Genomic DNA, 17272 nt, shown 5'->3' on the forward strand with positions numbered 1-17272 from the left:
TGCTATGTTTAAAACACTTGTCAAATCCATATGGCCCCCCGAAAAAAATCAGACCCAATACACGATAAACCCATTTTCAATTTTTTGGGGTAATTTATCATTGGGGGGGGTATCCTGAGGGTTCTGAAAGAAATCCCCACATATTTAGACAAAAATAGTGATTTTGCTTTTTTTTTCTCCTTGTCTGAGATGAAGAAAACTTTTTGCCTGCTCCAGTCTATCCTATTATCGCGGGTGCGATAATATCGGCAGATAATCGGACGATATTATCGCCGGTGATATTATCTCTGCTAATTGAATACGGCCCGTAGTTTAAGAAAATGTATATAAAGAGCAATTAGATACGCACATAGGGCCTGATTCAGACCCACTCGCAAGTGGGCGTACGCACGTTCGGCGTACGTTAAAAAATATTTAAATTCAAGCACTCGCTCGTATTTTCGTACGCAGCAAAAAATCCGCCCCAAACTCAGGCGACCCCTCCTCTAACTAACAAGCATGCCAAATAGCGAGCGTACATCCCCGAAATGGCTTGAAGGGAACGCACGCACAAGTACAAACCGGAAGTGGGACTGTCAGGTTACGATTACCTGCTCGTTTTTTCTGCCTACCTCCCTCAATCGTATCATGGATATCAATGTATCAATTAGCTTAATTGTTTTTTTTTTTTCAACACAATGCAATAAACTTTAATCTTGTCCGTGTTTGTATTAGCTCGCAGAATACGTACGGCTGAAACCTTCGCTTTTATTCTTCAAAAGACATGTTAGCCCCAATTAAACAATTGGTCTATTTGTTTGTCTCCCCACAATTTTTCTGTGGTTCATTTCTTTATTTAAATTTGCTTACGCATGTCACTGCATCAAGCCTATCATAACTCTCAAGAGATTTGTGGCCCTGTCGAAAACATGACTCATACACTAACCAATAGAATTTGTCCTGTTAATTTCCCAAATACGTTAGCCAATCAAATTTTTTTGGGGGTTTTATTAAAATTATTTTGCCAAAAAAACACCATTGCCATCATGAGATCCACTGCATTCACCAGGCGCGAACTGCTGGTGCTGATGGAGGTGATGGACAGGCGGATCACCAGTCAGCCTCCACCCATCTCCAATAGGCGCAAGGGTTCCGCATATGCGGAGGTACGTCGACGCCTGCGCTCCTTCAGCTCACGCCGACATATTGGCCAGCTGGAGCGCAGGTGGTCGGACCTGCACCGGCGAACGCCCCGCTTGCTGGCATGCTTTCGCATGCAGATTGCGGAAAGTAAGTGTTCTGGACTGTGGTTTTCAAGTTTATCTTGTGGGCCCTAACTGCGTGTGCATGTTTTCATGTCTGTCCTATTGAGTCATTGTAGTCATATCTGCATGTGCATGTTTTCATGTCTGTCCTATTGAGTCATTGTAGTCATATCTGCATGTGCATGTTTTCATGTCTGTCCTATTGAGTCATTGTAGTCATATCTGCATGTGCATGTTTTCATGTCTGTCCTATTGAGTCATTGTAGTCATATCTGCATGTGCATGTTTTTTAAAAGGCCGATACAGCGCTCCACCACTTGCCTGGTGGCTGTAAGTGTGGTATTAAACTCACTTTGTGGACCTGGTGTGGGAGCCAAATAAGGAGTGAGCAGCCAGGGCATGCAAGGGTATCCACTGTCTCCTGTGAAAAAGAATAGACAACATCAGGATCACTGTGTATCAAGCTTAACATTGTTATGTACTAAAGGTCTCCACTTACCCAGAAGCCACGCATCACCAGCTTGTAGGTTGGTTAATTTGTGCCATATCCCTGATTGCCGGATGACGAAGGAGTCATGTGCACTTCCTGGTAATTTAGCATTCAGGGACAGGATCTGGAGGGAGGCATCACATACCACCATTACATTCAGGGAGTGATAGTGTTTCCTGTTTCGAAATATGGCCTCCAGCCGTGCTGGAGGCTGAAGTGGTATGTGAGTACCATCCACAACCCCTATGATGTGTGGGAAGCCAGCTATTTGGTAAAAATTGGCCTTGGCCACACTAAGGGCACCCATATCCAAAGGCATTTTAATAAAATGATGGAGGTGCTTGAAAAGTGCCTCCATCACTGCCCTCAGGATCCAGGAAAAGGAGGATTGGGAGATGCCCGCCACTATTCCCACCGTTGTTTGAAACGATCCTGAGGCACAGAAATGTAACATCGCCATAATTTGCGTAAGTGGTGGTATTGCTGTTGGACTGTCAATTTGCCGCTCAAGATCACTCTCTATTAATGAGAGAGTGTCTATGATGATTTTGGGAGGAAGATGGTAGCGTCTTAAAACCTCATCATCGGGCATTCCAAAAAGGGTGACACGTGTTCGAAATATCTGGGGCCTTGCACGCCTACGATGCCTACGCCTGGGACGAGATTGAGGTTGGTCGGCTTCCGGGAGCATGGCCAGAACAATCCGCCCAAGATCAACCTGAAATGGCAAGATTGGAATGTAAGGCTTTGGACCCACCCCAAAAGAAAATTAAGAACAACTTAGCTTGATGATACCATCCATTGCTGCTTACATGCCGGGGTATTGTCATGATACGTCCAAACTGAAATTAATCACAAAAATAATTTTACAAATTTTACTCTGTGCATTTATGTTTCTAAATTTTGTGCTAGACAAAACTTAAAATATGCGAAACACACATTTGGCCAAAGAGCAAAAAGACATTGCACACAGTACATCAAAATGGGTTGAAATGTAAGCAAAAAAAACGAAACGGCAACCACGAAAAAATTTTACAGGATTAATAAGCATTTAAAAATGCGCTAATTAGTTCGCAAATACAAGTCACAATAGTAAGTAGTAAAAATGCGCTAATTAGTTTGCAAATACAAGTCACTATACAAACAGAGAAAAATGCACTAATTAGTTCACAAATACAAGATAAAAAATGGACTTACCAAGAGCAAATATATAAGATTCCAAATCAAAAGGTCTTTGGGTCCGAAATTAATAAAAAGCTAAAAGATATGAAATTAGGGTTCCAAAAATTAAAAACAAGAAGAAACACAATGAGACACCAATTGAACCAAAGTTATGGAGCGTACACACGGTCAGATTTGTCAGACTTGTCAGATTTGTCAGATGAACGATTGAACGATTAAACGATTTGAACGATTTGAACGATTTTACCAAAGTTTTGAACGATTTGAACGATTTGAACGATTGAACGATTTTTGACTGCATTAAAATGAATGGAATCATCCAAGTCTGACTGCAAACCCATCAGATGTCAGATATCGTTATCTGACAAACGGGAACGCGCATCGTTGATCGTCCATCGTTCAGGCATGTCAGATATGAACGACTGAACGATTTTTAAATCGTTATCGTTCATATCTGAAGGAAAAATCTGATCGTGTGTATGCACCATTAGACTTCACAAAACTTACCAAATCAAGAAACGAGGCCAAAAAAAATATACCAAAAAAGCGAACGGAAAATAAAAACGCAAATCTACCAAACAAAATAAACTCCAAACGCCAACTCCTTTATCCGCAAACAAGAAACTCCAACCAAGGTAACCTCCAACAATCCAAAAACGCCACCTCGACTCGAGACACACCAAGCCATAAATAGTGTTTCGTTTCCCGCACAAATTAAGGAGGGATCATAGGAACGCACAATCAATGATGCGGCCGCAAAATAAGGACGCATGTATAAATACGTCACGAAAACACATTTAAATTCTGGTGTATTTCTTGTTTGGACCTCAGACATGGCGACAGACCAGGGAAACAATGCCCAAGAGTCAGGCGGTAAGTCTTTCATGCATTTTGTATCAATGATTAATTTGAAACATAAGATTGGGCAAGTTGTGAATTAGAGAAATCTGAATAGTTACACAAATAGGTGAGGAGGATGACATGGAAGAGGCTGCTGGGCCCAGTATTCCGGCCAAAGCTGCCAAAAAAAAAAGGCAGCCACATTTCACAAGAAAGGAGATGGAGGTTTTGATTCAGAAGTGTGTGGACATCCTGCCACAGGCAGACAGGAATATGAGTCTAAGCCAGAAGTGGAGAATGTGGGAAGAGGTAGCCGTTGCTGTCAATAGGGTGGGTGATTATGTCCGTCTAGCCCGGGATGTCAAACGGCGGTAAGTAAACACTTGCCCCCCGTAAAAACAAACACCATTTAAACAAAAGGATAATGGCTTCCATTTTTTCCCACAGATGGGCTGACTTCAAATATCGCCTAAAGCAAAAACTCGCGGACAGGGCTAGGCATGCAAGGGGGACAGGTGGGGGTCCCACCCCTGTGTCATTGGAGTTGATGGATTTAGAAGAGCTGGCACAGGGGTGTGTGCTGCCTGTGGAGGTGTTTGGCGTGTCCAACATGGATACGGACATGCCAGACTTTGCGGCTCCTCATGTTGTCCCAGGTAAATCTTTTGATGTCACCAACTCTGAAATGTTAGTGGGCCAATATGTAGATTCTAATGTGAGTCTTTTCTCATTTTTCCTAACAGAGACACAGGCGGATGAGTCTGCTCCAGAGGGGAGCCTTGGCCGCCGAATTTCTGCTTGCTCTGCAGGGGAGGAACCAGTACATCCGGCTGAGGACCCTGCAGAAGCCAGTCCAGGGCAATCCCCCTCGCAGGCAGTGGCCCTCCTCACAGAACTCAATTTCAAATCGGATTCCCATACGGAGATTCTGCAGAGGATGGACGCCAGTCTGCTACGGGTGGCTGAGGCCCTGGAGCAAAATGCTGTGGCCAACGTGACCATTGGTCAGGCCCTGGCGGAAAATACCAGGGCCAACATCCACATCGCCAGTGCCCTGGAGCAGCTCGTTCGCCAGCACATGGTGGAGCCGACCTCCCTTCCTGCCGGAACATCAGGATCCTCCACCTCTGGCACAACATCAGCCAATCCTCCAAATGTGCCTAGCCCTGTGCCTAGTCCAGAGGCCACAACATCTGCCTCTGGACAGGCCAGCCCGATGACATCCCGGACCCGGTCTGGCGCCCTCCCTCCCCCATCCAAACGGGTGAAAAAACGGTGACAGCAATGGTGACTTTTCCCACACTCCTTCTGTGCTTGGCTCATATTCCTTTCTGGTCAAAACTTCCCTCTCCTTTCTTGTGAAATGTTTTTAATTTTTTGTTGTACATTTATGTCTACAGTTATGTTGGGCCAATTTGTTTGATTTTGGAAATGATCTTTGCCAAAAAAAGATGTCCCCAAAATTTTTATTATTTTAGTTTTGGTTTGACCAATAAATTTACGCCAAAAATCTGACATTGTATTGTGACATTATTGTACAAATGGGTTACATTTAATCCTGGCCCAAAAGGCAAAAACTTGAAAAAAAAAAAAAAAAAAAACTTTTTTAAAAAAAGGGCTCTTTAAGGAACGTTTAAAAAATCACATAACGAGGCAAATTCAACAGGCAAAAATAAAAAGGTGAGAAAATTAAAACATGATGACATTATTGTTACAATAGGCCCTAACCACCAAATTGAGGACAGAATAAACCCCCACAAATGTACGCAAATTGATTGTGTCATCCTGACATTAGCAGCTATGATTTCCACCTGCGTACGCTTTTGTGCTATCCCAAAAACTGATTTCAAAACACATACCAAGCCGGTTTCCAATCCAACACTAATTGCTTTTCTGACCACCCGTGATTAATCGCAACAACATCGTGGAGTCCCGGGACGGAGGAGAAGGCCATCGCCAATGTGGTCGAATAATCCAGACCCTAAGCTGTGCGAGCATTTTGAAGGGAAAGAGGATCATCCAGTGACGTATGAGTCGGTCCGAACACATTTTACGCTCGCATCTGCTAATGTATGTACGCCCCAAAAACGCCTCGCCACGTCTGCGTTTTTCCATCTCCACCCCCGTCAACACCCAAAAATGCCCTGTTCTGTCAATCACATTTGACATGTCACTTCCTGTATGCTATTTGACGAACGAGACCCAAAAAACTCGCAATCTGCCGTACGTACATGCGCAGTGTTACACCGACGCATGCGCGGTTAGTCAACATCGGAACGCAACGAGCGTACTGCTGTTTGCGAGTGGCTCTGAATGAGGGCCATAATTACATATATATATACATACATAAATATATTAATTATTTTAGGATCCTTAGTAAAGTTTCTGATTCAGATCACAAATTCCAAATGTATGTGTGAATCAGAAAGAGAGAAATAGTTTACAAAATTGTAACAATCTAAGCAAGAAATAGGATTTAGCTTCATTTTATTTATAAAAATGTCAGGACATGTTAATGTCCAAAATTAAAACTGCAAAAATATATACCATTCTCAAATACCCTTAGGGCCTTTTGGAGAGCTGCTGCCAAAAACTTTCAAATCTAGCAATAAAATCATCTGAACATAAATAACAAAGTCAAATATATATATATATATATATATTGTATTGATGTATTGTGCAGAGTAGATTTGTTGCACTCACAGGACTCAACAGCTTGATGCAGGTGATAAACACCTAGTTATTGCATATGTCCATAAGAGGTCAACGTTTCATTGTATTTCAAAATTTCATCAGGACAAAGACATAAAAACAAGATCTTACCTTTATACTGATGAGGAACACCCACTGAATTGAAAGCCCTTCTTCTCGCCGGATCCCTGTGACATCACCACCTGTGAGACGCACACTCCCTGGCGATACCCAGGATTCCCTGTGGTGGCCTATAGAAAGAAAATATGATAGTTGAAAGAACACACGAAGGACCTCATTCAGAGCCGCTCGCAAAATGTGAGCGCTCACTCTGAATGAGGGCGGCCGCTTCAGCTTTAGCGAGCGGTCAGGTTGATCCATCGGGGCATGCAACAAGACCCTTGTTCTTAGGGTCTCGTCTGCCACAAGCCCCAGTGAGCTTTCGGCTCTAATAGAGCTGGAAGCTCACCACTGACATCACTCGTGATGTCAGTGGGGCAGCCCCAAATGGCAGGCGTTCCTTCGGGAACACCTCCATTTGGCCAGCCACCCCCCCCCACCCCGCCTACAAAACGGTGCGAGCTGTCGATCACCATTGACAGCCGCCCCTTTTGTTTTGAGCTCCGGAGTGAGAGAATTTCTCTCTCGCTCCAGGGCTTGCACACGCGCAGTGCGGCCGCTGCGCATGCGCAGGGCCTCAATATCTACCCGCTTGCGAGCGCTCAGCGCTTGCAAGTGGGTCTGAATGAGGCCCGAAGTGTAATAAACAGAAGCACCACAAGATAGCAGCAAAAAGATTAAACAAAGCCTTCCACCATGTAAATGTACACAGGTTATACAGCAAAAACAGCACCCCATCTAATGATACAGCAAAAAGCATTACAAATACATCTGAGGTCATTGAGTGCTGGCTTTGGTACAATATACTGTATATTACACACAAAAATATCAGTATGTAGACAGAGTTTTCAAAAGTACATTCATGGCAAAAAATAGAATTCAGATAGCTGTATGCAGTATTGCCATCATTTGGTTGATATTTACCATAGGTATACAGTTTATAGCAAGGTGCTATAAAGGAGAAATGAACATAGATATATTTTACCGACCTACTGTTTAATATAATGTGGAGCTCAATAACATTTGCATAAGTACAATTTTTAATTCTCAAATATGAAAAAAACAGACGTCTCTGGGCCTGATTCAGCAAGGAACGCACGGATGCAGATGCACGCAATCGGCCGATTGTTGTGTACTGTGCATGCATATGCGCGTGCACAAACTAGATACTGCGATGGGAACTGCGTTTGCAGAGGCTATGCAGACCCAGAGCACAGTGATTGACAGGAAGTGCCATTTGTGGGGGGTGGTTGGGCAAATGCAGGCATCCCTGTTCATTTGCACGCCGTTTTAGGAGTGTGCATATTTAAGCCCTTACGGCGACGGATGGAGCCTGAGGTGTAGTTGCACGCAGTAAGTGGCCTACATCCTGCATGGAGTCAGGTCAACCACTATTATGCTAATGTGTTCCATGGTTCTCAATGTTACCGATGTTTCCGCTGTCTTGCGTGGTATAACAGGACACAAGTTAAGGGAAGTGGGAGGTATTGTGTAGTGCTAGGCGTCTGCTTATTCTGCATACATATGCATTTATTAGCATATACTCGCAGCGGACAAATTGTGTAATTCCAATGTAAAATAGACAACTCACGAATGGTTGTCTCTCATTTTTTTTTTATGAAATGGATTTTGGATCGGCGCTCGCTTTATTTATACGTGAGTGTAAATCTACAAGGTGCTGCAAGTCCCAATGTTAGACTACCCAGGTCTAACTATGTATTCCTAACGTGTATTCCTTTTATTGATCTTTACGTGCAACACAATGGGATGATTGTAATTATCATGTATAGTCGGGAGGGGGAGGTAATGTTGAGTTTATAAATGGATACAGAATGAGACTAGTATTGTTTGAGGGGGCAGTAATAGGTACCGTACAGTAACTGGCAAACAGGTAAATGTTGGGTAAAGAGGGAGGGCGTCCCTCACCCCGCTGTACCTAGAATCCAAACAAAAATGTCAAGTCTGAAAAAGAGAGTAAAATCTTAAAGTTGATTATGATCAGACCACATGTGGTCCGTGAGCAGTCTAGTAAAATAAAAGGTCCTGGTGAGGCCTCACCTTCTGATGAACTCAAGCGGTTCCTGGTTCTGTCTCTGTTCTGCCTTAGTAATCCTGGCTTCCTCTCTGCCTCCGCCGATGGTAAGGCCGTATTGCAGCAACCGTTATTGCAAGCAGTTGCAGGCTTGGTCCCCACAGAGTCCGCTTGCCGAATCCCGTGCAGCACCGCGATCTCGCGAGAGGTCGCGGGCTGTAGGGGAAGCTGACGGCCGGGGACTACTGTGCGCTCAACTCACCCAATTGAGGAGACTCTGGCGGGCAGAAGGGGGCGCGGGTCACAATAGGCAGAGATGTATGGTGATCCTTCAGTTTCTTCATGCTCCTACGCGTGTCGGCTAAACAGCCTTCCTTAGGAAGTGATAATGGCGCCATCTTGGAGGTGGAATATGTAGTGTGTTTGGGCGTGGCTCTATCTCTGATGCTGTCCTCCGTCATAGTAATCATCTGTTGCCATAGTTACCTGCGTGTTAGTGAACGGGAAAGAACCTTGGGGAAAGGAAAAAGGACTATGCGTCCTTAGAGTCATAAAATGGGAACTTAGGGGGATGAAGAGTACCCTTATCATAATTAATGGTGGTCAATTGTGTTGTTATGCTCATAAGAAAAACCTTAACAAGTTAAATAATGGATCTACTGTGCCGCAATGAATGGATGTATCTGTGATTGAGATAGTAGATGGTGGTGGACTTTAAAATTATAGTACATACTACGTTATACAGTGGGGTATGCTGATAAACCTACCACATGGTATAGTAAAAATAGTATGCAGGTATACTGCAATTGGTCTACAGATACTTGACCATTTGTTGTAGAGAGAATTAATTGCAGTGTCTGGAAATCAAGAATAATGACACGAATGAATGAATTGGATTTGAAGTTTAGCCTGTTATGATCGCTTTTATTTCATTATCTATATTGAGCCCATATGGGGTTAAAATCTTGAGTTCCATTATCCATTTTAACTCTTCTTTGGTAATTGGTTTCTCGTAATTGCCTCCCCTCCAGTTCTTTGTAACTTGCTTGATTCCTATAAAGCACATACCCGTTGGATCGTGATTATGGTTATCCCGGAAATGTTTGGATAAACTATGAGAGTCTAAACCCTTCTTGATATTCCTGATGTGCTCTGATATTCTTATTTTTAGCTTCCTTGTCGTACTTCCCACATACTGCTCTCCACAGTGACATGCTATAAGGTAAGTAAATAACCCCCATGCTGTTACAAGTGAGGTGATCTTTAATGTCATAGGTTGTCTGTCTCTGATTGGATTTAAAAGAACATACTTTCTTTGTGGATGGTTGGTTCAGTTTACAAAATTGACCTGCTCCACAGTAGTAGAAGCCTGAATCTAGTGTGTTTCCTAGAAGTGTTTTCTGAATAGCTGTTTTTTTCTTTATATGATTGTGTACCAGTTTCTGTTTCAAGTCAAGTGCTTTTCTAAATATCAAATGTGGTTTTAGTGGGAGCAGGTCATTCAAAGTATCGTCTTCAAGAAGAATGTGCCAATGCCTCCGGAGAATATTATTAAGGCATCTGTGATCCTTACTATATTGAGTAATAAATGGGTGATTCGGTTTCTTTTGTCTAATGGACCTATCTTTGTATGCAAGTAGGGAATCTCTATTCTCTAATTCTACTTGTTCATAAGCGTGTTCTACTACTTCTTGTTTATAGCCTTTGTCTATGAATTGTTGTATCATTGTTGTACCTTGTCTGCGGTAATCCGACAAAAGGCTGCAGTTTCTCCTGACTCTTTTAAACTGACCTAAGGGAATATTTCCCAACCAATTGGGATGGTGTCCACTACTTGATAGTATGTAGCTATTTACGTCTACTTTTTTTTTGTCTGTGCTCCCCTCATGCTGCTGTGGAACTACACATCCCAGCATGCCATTCCACATTAATTACATGCCTTAATAGCAATACTGTGGAAGCCCATGCTTGGATGTGTAGATCCACAGCAGATGTAGTGCCCCTCTTAATAAATGTTTGTTTTTGCTTTTGCTAAATAGTTTATAATGCACATTCAAATTAAAACTCACGGACTGTTTCAAATGTTCAAAAATATTTATTTAAATGAATAATATGCAGGATTACTGTAAATTTATATTATGGGTTTGGATAAAAAAATATAAATTCTGAATATAAATATACTGAAACCAAAAAAGTTTTTTTTTTAAAATACACGTTTTTCTGGTAAAATTTGGAAGGGGAACACACTTGCAGATGTGGGATGTGACTTTTGTGCCATCACCAAATGCCCCTACTTCACCTCCTCCAAAACAAAAATCACCTCTAAATATGTCTGCCACATATGACGGCAAGATATAACTTCAAAGTATTCCTTATATTGTTTACAGAGACACCTACCAGATCTCATATTAGGCCAAAGTTCCAAAAGCTCCTGGAAAGATCTGGTTCAACACTTGCAAGAAAATTAATCAGGGCAATGTTGTTTTGCAGCCGACTCAAGAGATGTAATTTTCTGGATCTGGGTGGACCGTCACGTACCCTGCTCATAGCTAGTTCCTGCCAGAGCAGGGCACTGGTCCATCTCACTCAAACATTTGCTTGGGCCAGAAAGTCGTTCTTTGATCTCCCTGAGATCTTGGCTGATTGTCCTTAGCAGGGCCGGATTAAGGCTTGTGGGGGCCCCAGGGCAACTAAATTGTGGGGGCCCCCTTCAAGCCACACAGAGCCAAGCCTACCCCCCAAAGCCCCTCACAGAGGACACCCAGGCCACATGAAGACAGGGGCAAACACTCACACATACACATAAACAGCATACCTACACTAACACATATACACACAGTGACACATACATACACAGTATACACCCTAACACTTATAAACAAATACATTCATATATACACACACTAAACACATACATTCTTACTATTGAAGCTGCAATAGGACCCGGCATCTCCTCGACTCAGGCATGACCCCCGACACCAGGGGCATTTCTAGAGAGGAGGGGGCCTGTGTGCAGTCTCTGACATGGGCCCCCTCTCCGCCCGGTGGCCGGCAGTGCACTGAGCTGTGTGCAGCCAGCGCTGGAGTTATAGACTCTGGGCACTAGAGTGTGCCCAGAGTATATAGTGTATGCACAGATCACTGGGAAAATGGCCGTGGTGGGCATTTTCCAGTCATTTTACAGCACCGGACCCCCGCACCGATGGTAAGTAACATTATGGGTGCAGGGTGTGCTGTGCGAGCCCCCCTGGACCCAGTGGCCTGTGTTCCCTGCACACCCTGTACCCATTATAGATACACCTCTGCCCGACACACTTATATCCCCTTACACTGCACGCATTGGGGGCAGAGCCAATATTGCAAGCCCCACCACCATAAACCCGCAAATCACGACATATGTCATGGGGGCGGGGTTTGTCATACTGGCTCCACCCCAAATGCAGGCAGTGTAAGGGGGGGAACAAGGGTGTCAGTGTAAGTGTGTCAGTACGCTCTAGTATAAAACTGATGCTGCTGCTTTTAGTTGAATAATGTAGTCGTGGCTGCAGAGCCTTCTCCTGGGAACAGGTGCTGAGTGGGGGCCCCTCTGTGTGTGGGGGCCCAGGGACAACCATCCCTGTCGCCCCCCTCTTAATCCGGCCCTGGTCCTTGGAATGGAGGCTTGCTCCCAAATGCTGGTCTGGACTGTCTGATGCAAGTCTTCAATGGCTGCAGTTTGTCATTCCACTGTCACCCTAAGGACATCGATGACTTCGAAAAGGGTGGCAGTGGTTTATGGGGGTGACACAGATGATGGAGGTTGTGCCTCGCCCCCATCCAACTGCAGCCTTTCAGCCTCAACAGCTCCTTTAAAAAAAAAAAAAGGAAAAATTAGTTGTTGGACTTGACACATAAAGAGACAGATACAGAGACATGTGTATGCAAATTTTACCAGACACAGCATGTGGGGAATCTTTAGCAGGCAACAGATGTAATAAATTGGCATCTGCCAATTACCTCCATTCCAAGGACTCCAGCAGTTGGATATCTCATTGGGTTACAGCCAAGCTCTCAGGGAGGGGAACCCCTGGACCATTTTGGTGTTGGATCCGGGAAATTATCTTTCTCCAGAGGCAGCTGCAAAGGTCACTCCATCTAATAAGATTTAAATTTTAGATCAAAATTTGAAACATCTTTGTATGTCCAAAGTTCTACTGTATATATAACAGTGGGAAAAACATATATGCTTCTTTTGTAATATTTTACTTTTAATACTTCAATTTTTCATCTTCCATTTACAATGGAATGACAAATTTAAACAAATATTACCTTTTCCTAAGGTAGGCAACTTCATACTGAGGGGAGTCCTTCTGATTGATTTTCTTGCAAATTTTAGGCCAGACCTTCCGACGAGCTAGAACTAGAACTTCGTGCCTGCTATGAAATCTGGTAAGTTCCTCTTGGAATGTGTATCCATTGCCATATAAGCAATACTTTGTCCTCTTCTCTTGCCATCTGATGATGACGAATCATCATCTTCCCTTGAGTTTTGTGAAGAGAGAATAAAATAATAACTACTGTTAGTACTGAGCAGCCATTTTTGGGGGGACAGCCAATCAGACATCAGCATAGTTTATATAAAGTATGCACACTGTAATATTTATCATTGCCAACATGAGAGCCACAAGCTTCACATGGAGGGAGCTGCGGATCCTTGCCCAGGTGATGGACTGGCACTTGGGGCCTGCAGCACCATATGTGATGAACCGCCAAAAGCTCCGTGCCTATGTGGAGTTGCGTCAAAGGTTACGCCGCATAGGATGCAGATGCACCATATGGTCTGACCTTAAGCAGCAGACCCAGACTTCTTGGCCCACTTGCGGGCTGTAAACATGCAGAGAAAGTATATTGCTGTGTGTATACATGTTGGCATGGATGTATGCACGCATATGCATTCGCATTTGCATCTGACCGTTCTTTATGTTTTTTATTTTTTATTTGGACTGCCGCAATATTGTTTTTTCAGTGGCCATTTTTTTTTAGACTAATCTTATTTAACTGTGATATTAGGTGTGTGTATGTTATTACATTTTTCATGTACTTTGAAAGATGTATATATTGTAAAAGATTAATATTTTCACCAAAAACAACTCTTTCTCTCTCTCTCTCTCTCTCTCTCTCTCTCTCTCTCTCTCTCTCTCATATAGAATGTATATTGTCTCTACTGCTCCCATCAGATGCTGTTATATTGATTGCAAAGCACAGCTTTGAGAAATAATATTAGGTAAATTGTCACTACTTTTATATTAGGAGAAATTTCTATAAAGGAAGATATTGTGAATCTGTGTCTACTCCCTTCTCACAAAACGTTTATCCAAAGGTGCATACACACTAGGGGTGAACGGGTTCGGATTTCTGAAATCCAAACACCCCCGGAGCCCCCCCGATCCGAGGCCGATCCGAGTCAGGCTCGAGTTTTCCCGCCTGACTCAGATCTGAAATCGAGGCAAAACGTCATCATCCCGCCTTCCGGGTCTCGCGGGTTTTGGATCCTATATAAGGTACCCGCGTCGGCGCCATTTTCTCACTCGGCTGTGGACAGTGAAGAGGGAGGGTGGGAGTTAGGGCTGGCTGGGCTGTGTAGTCTAGTGTAGTGTAGTGCAGTGTAGTGTTGTGCTGTGCTGTGCTGCTGTTGTCCATAGGGGCTGTGTCCACTACTTCAAAGTCCATAGGGGCTGGCAAGACTGTGTTGTGCAGTCAGTTGTCCATAGGGACTGTGTCCACTCCAAAATCCTGTGCAGTGTCCCAGTCCTAAAGGGGTGCTGTAGTGTTGTCCAGGGGGTGCTCTGTCCATCAGGGGTGCTCCCCCCAAGTGCAAAAAAAAAATAATATTTTTTCTGTGCTTGTGAATTCTGTTCACTGTGGCTGCACGTGCATCAACAAAGGAGATGCGCCAAGCGTGCGCCTGTGTCCCATAAGTAAAAGGCCATCTGGCTTGTCCGTTAAAGGGTGCTGTAACCCCAAAGGGCACTCCAAACAAAATAAAAAAATATATTTTTTTGTGCTTGTGAATTCTGTGCGCAGTAGCTGCACATGCATCAACAAAATAGTGCCAAGCATGCACCTGTGTCCCATAAATAAAGGGCCAGCTGGATTGACCGCTAAAGGGTGCTGTAACCCCCAAAGGGCACGGCAAACAAAATAAACATATATATTTTTTTGTGTTTGTGAATTGTGTGCGCAGTAGCCGCACATGCATCAACAAAGTAGTGCCAAGCATGCGCCTGTGTCCCATAAATAAAGGGCCGGCTTGATTGACCGCTAAAGGGTGCTGTAACCCCCAAAGGGCACTCCAAACAAAATAAAAAAATATATTTTTTGTGCTTGTGAATTGTGTGTGCAGTAGCTGCATGTGCATCAACAAAGTAGTGCCAAGCATGCGCCTGTGTCCCATAGATAAAGGGCCGGCTAGATTGACCGCTAAAGGGTGCTGTAACCCCCAAAGGGCACTCCAAACAAAATAAAAAAAAATATTTTTTTGTGTTTGTGAATTGTGTGCGCAGTAGCCGCATGTGCATCAACAAAGTAGTGCCAAGCGTGCACCTGTGTCCCATAAATAAAGGGCCAGCTGGATTGACCGCTAAAGGGTGCTGTAACCCCCAAAGTACACTCCAAACAAAATAAATAAATATTTTCTGTGTTTGTGAATTGTGTGCACTGTGGCTGCACATGCATCAACAAAGGAGCAGCGCCAAGCATGCACCTTTGTCTCATAAGTAAAGAGCCGGCTGGCTCATTTCTTAAAGGGTGGTGTAACCCACAAAGTGCACCACTCTCCAGCAAAAATAAAAAAATATTTTCTGTGTTTGTGTGCGCCTTAGCCGCACGTATATATCAATATAACATAAATGGAGGGCCAAACTTTCTCCGATAAAAAATAAAATAGGGAAAGATCAAGAACCACTTCCTCCTAGTGCTGTTGCTGCTGCTGGGAGTTGTTCATCATCCCAGAGAGGAAGTAGGAACACCACTACTTTTACTAAACAATTGACCCTCCAACAGTCCCTAGCGAGGAGGATGAAGTATGACAGCAGTCATGCTGGAGCAAAATGTATAACTGAGGCCTTGACTGCTATGTTGGTGTTAGACGTGCGTCCGGTATCTGCCATTAGTGCAGTGGGATTTAGACAATTGATGGAGGTAGTGTGTCCCCGGTTCCAAAACCCATCTAGATTCCACCTGCATCCTCAAAGCAGCAGCGACAAGCGTGCGTTTGTCTGTTAAAGGGTGGTGTAACCTTCAAAGTGCTCTCCACAAACAATAAAAAAATTCTACTTTTTTTTCTGTCTTTGTGAAATGTGTGGGCTGTAGCCGCACCTGCATCCTTAAAGCAGCAGTGACAAGCGTGCGTCTGTCTGTTAAAGGGTGGTGTAACCCTCAAAGTGCGCTCCACAAACAATAAAAAAATTCTTCTTTTTTTTTCTGTCTTTGTGAAATGTGTGGGCTGTAGCCGCACCTGCATCCTTAAAGCAGCAGCGACAAGCGTGCATCTGTCTGTTAAAGGGTGGTGTAACCCTCAAAGTGCACTCCACAAACAATAAAAAATTTCATCTTTTTTTTCTGTCTTTGTGAAATGTGTGGGCTGTAGCCACACCTGCATCCTTAAAGCAGCAGCGACAAGTGTGCGTCTGTCTGTTAAAGGGTGGTGTAACCCTCAAAGTGTGCTCCACAAACAATAAAAAAATTATTATTTTTTTTCTGTCTTTGTGAAATGTGTGGGCTGTAGCCGCACCTGCATCCTTAAAGCAGCAGCGACAAGCGTGCGTCTGTCTGTTAAAGGGTGGTGTAACCCTCAAAGTGCGCTCCACAAACAATAAAAAAATTCTACTTTTTTTTTCTGTCTTTGTGAAATGTGTGGGCTGTAGCCACACCTGCATCCTTAAAGCAGCAGCGACAAGCATGCATCTGTCTGTTAAAGGGTGGTGTAACCCTCAAAGTGCGCTCCACAAACAATAAAAAAATTCTTCTTTTTTTTCTTTCTTTGTGAAATGTGTGGGCTGTAGCCGCACCTGCATCCTTAAAGCAGCAGCGACAAGCGTGCGTCTGTCTGTTAAAGGGTGGTGTAACCCTCAAAGTGCGCTCCACAAACAATAAAAAAATTCTTCTTTTTTTTCTGTCTTTGTGAAATGTGTGGGCTGTAGCCGCACCTGCATCATTAAAGCAGCAGCGACAAGCGTGCGTCTGTCTGTTAAAGGGTGGTGTAACCCTCAAAGTGCGCTCCACAAACAATAAAAAAATTCTTTTTTATTTCTGTCTTTGTGAAATGTGTAGGCTGTAGCCGCACCTGTATCCTTAAAGCAGCAGCAACAAGCGTGCGTCTGTCTGTTAAAGGATTACATCGGTGACAGCATCCAAGTAGGCATGTCAGACAGTCCGTACATGTACTGGCAGGAAAAAGAGGCAATTTGGAGGCCCCTGTACAAACTGGCTTTATTTTACCTGAGTTGCCCCCCCTCCAGTGTGCACTCCGAAAGAGTGTTTTGTGCACCCGGGAACCTTGTCAGCAAAAAGCGTAGGAGGTTGCTTCCACAAAATGTGGAGTAGATGATGCTCAGAAAAATGAATTATCAACTCTTCCAGGGAGACCAGCCTCCAGAACGTACAGAGGGACCTGTGGTGGTAGATTCCAGCGGG

This window comes from Taudactylus pleione, unplaced genomic scaffold (assembly GCF_031769625.1).
Source record: "Taudactylus pleione unplaced genomic scaffold, aTauple2 ptg000179l, whole genome shotgun sequence".
Taxonomy (NCBI): Eukaryota; Metazoa; Chordata; class Amphibia; order Anura; family Myobatrachidae; genus Taudactylus; species Taudactylus pleione.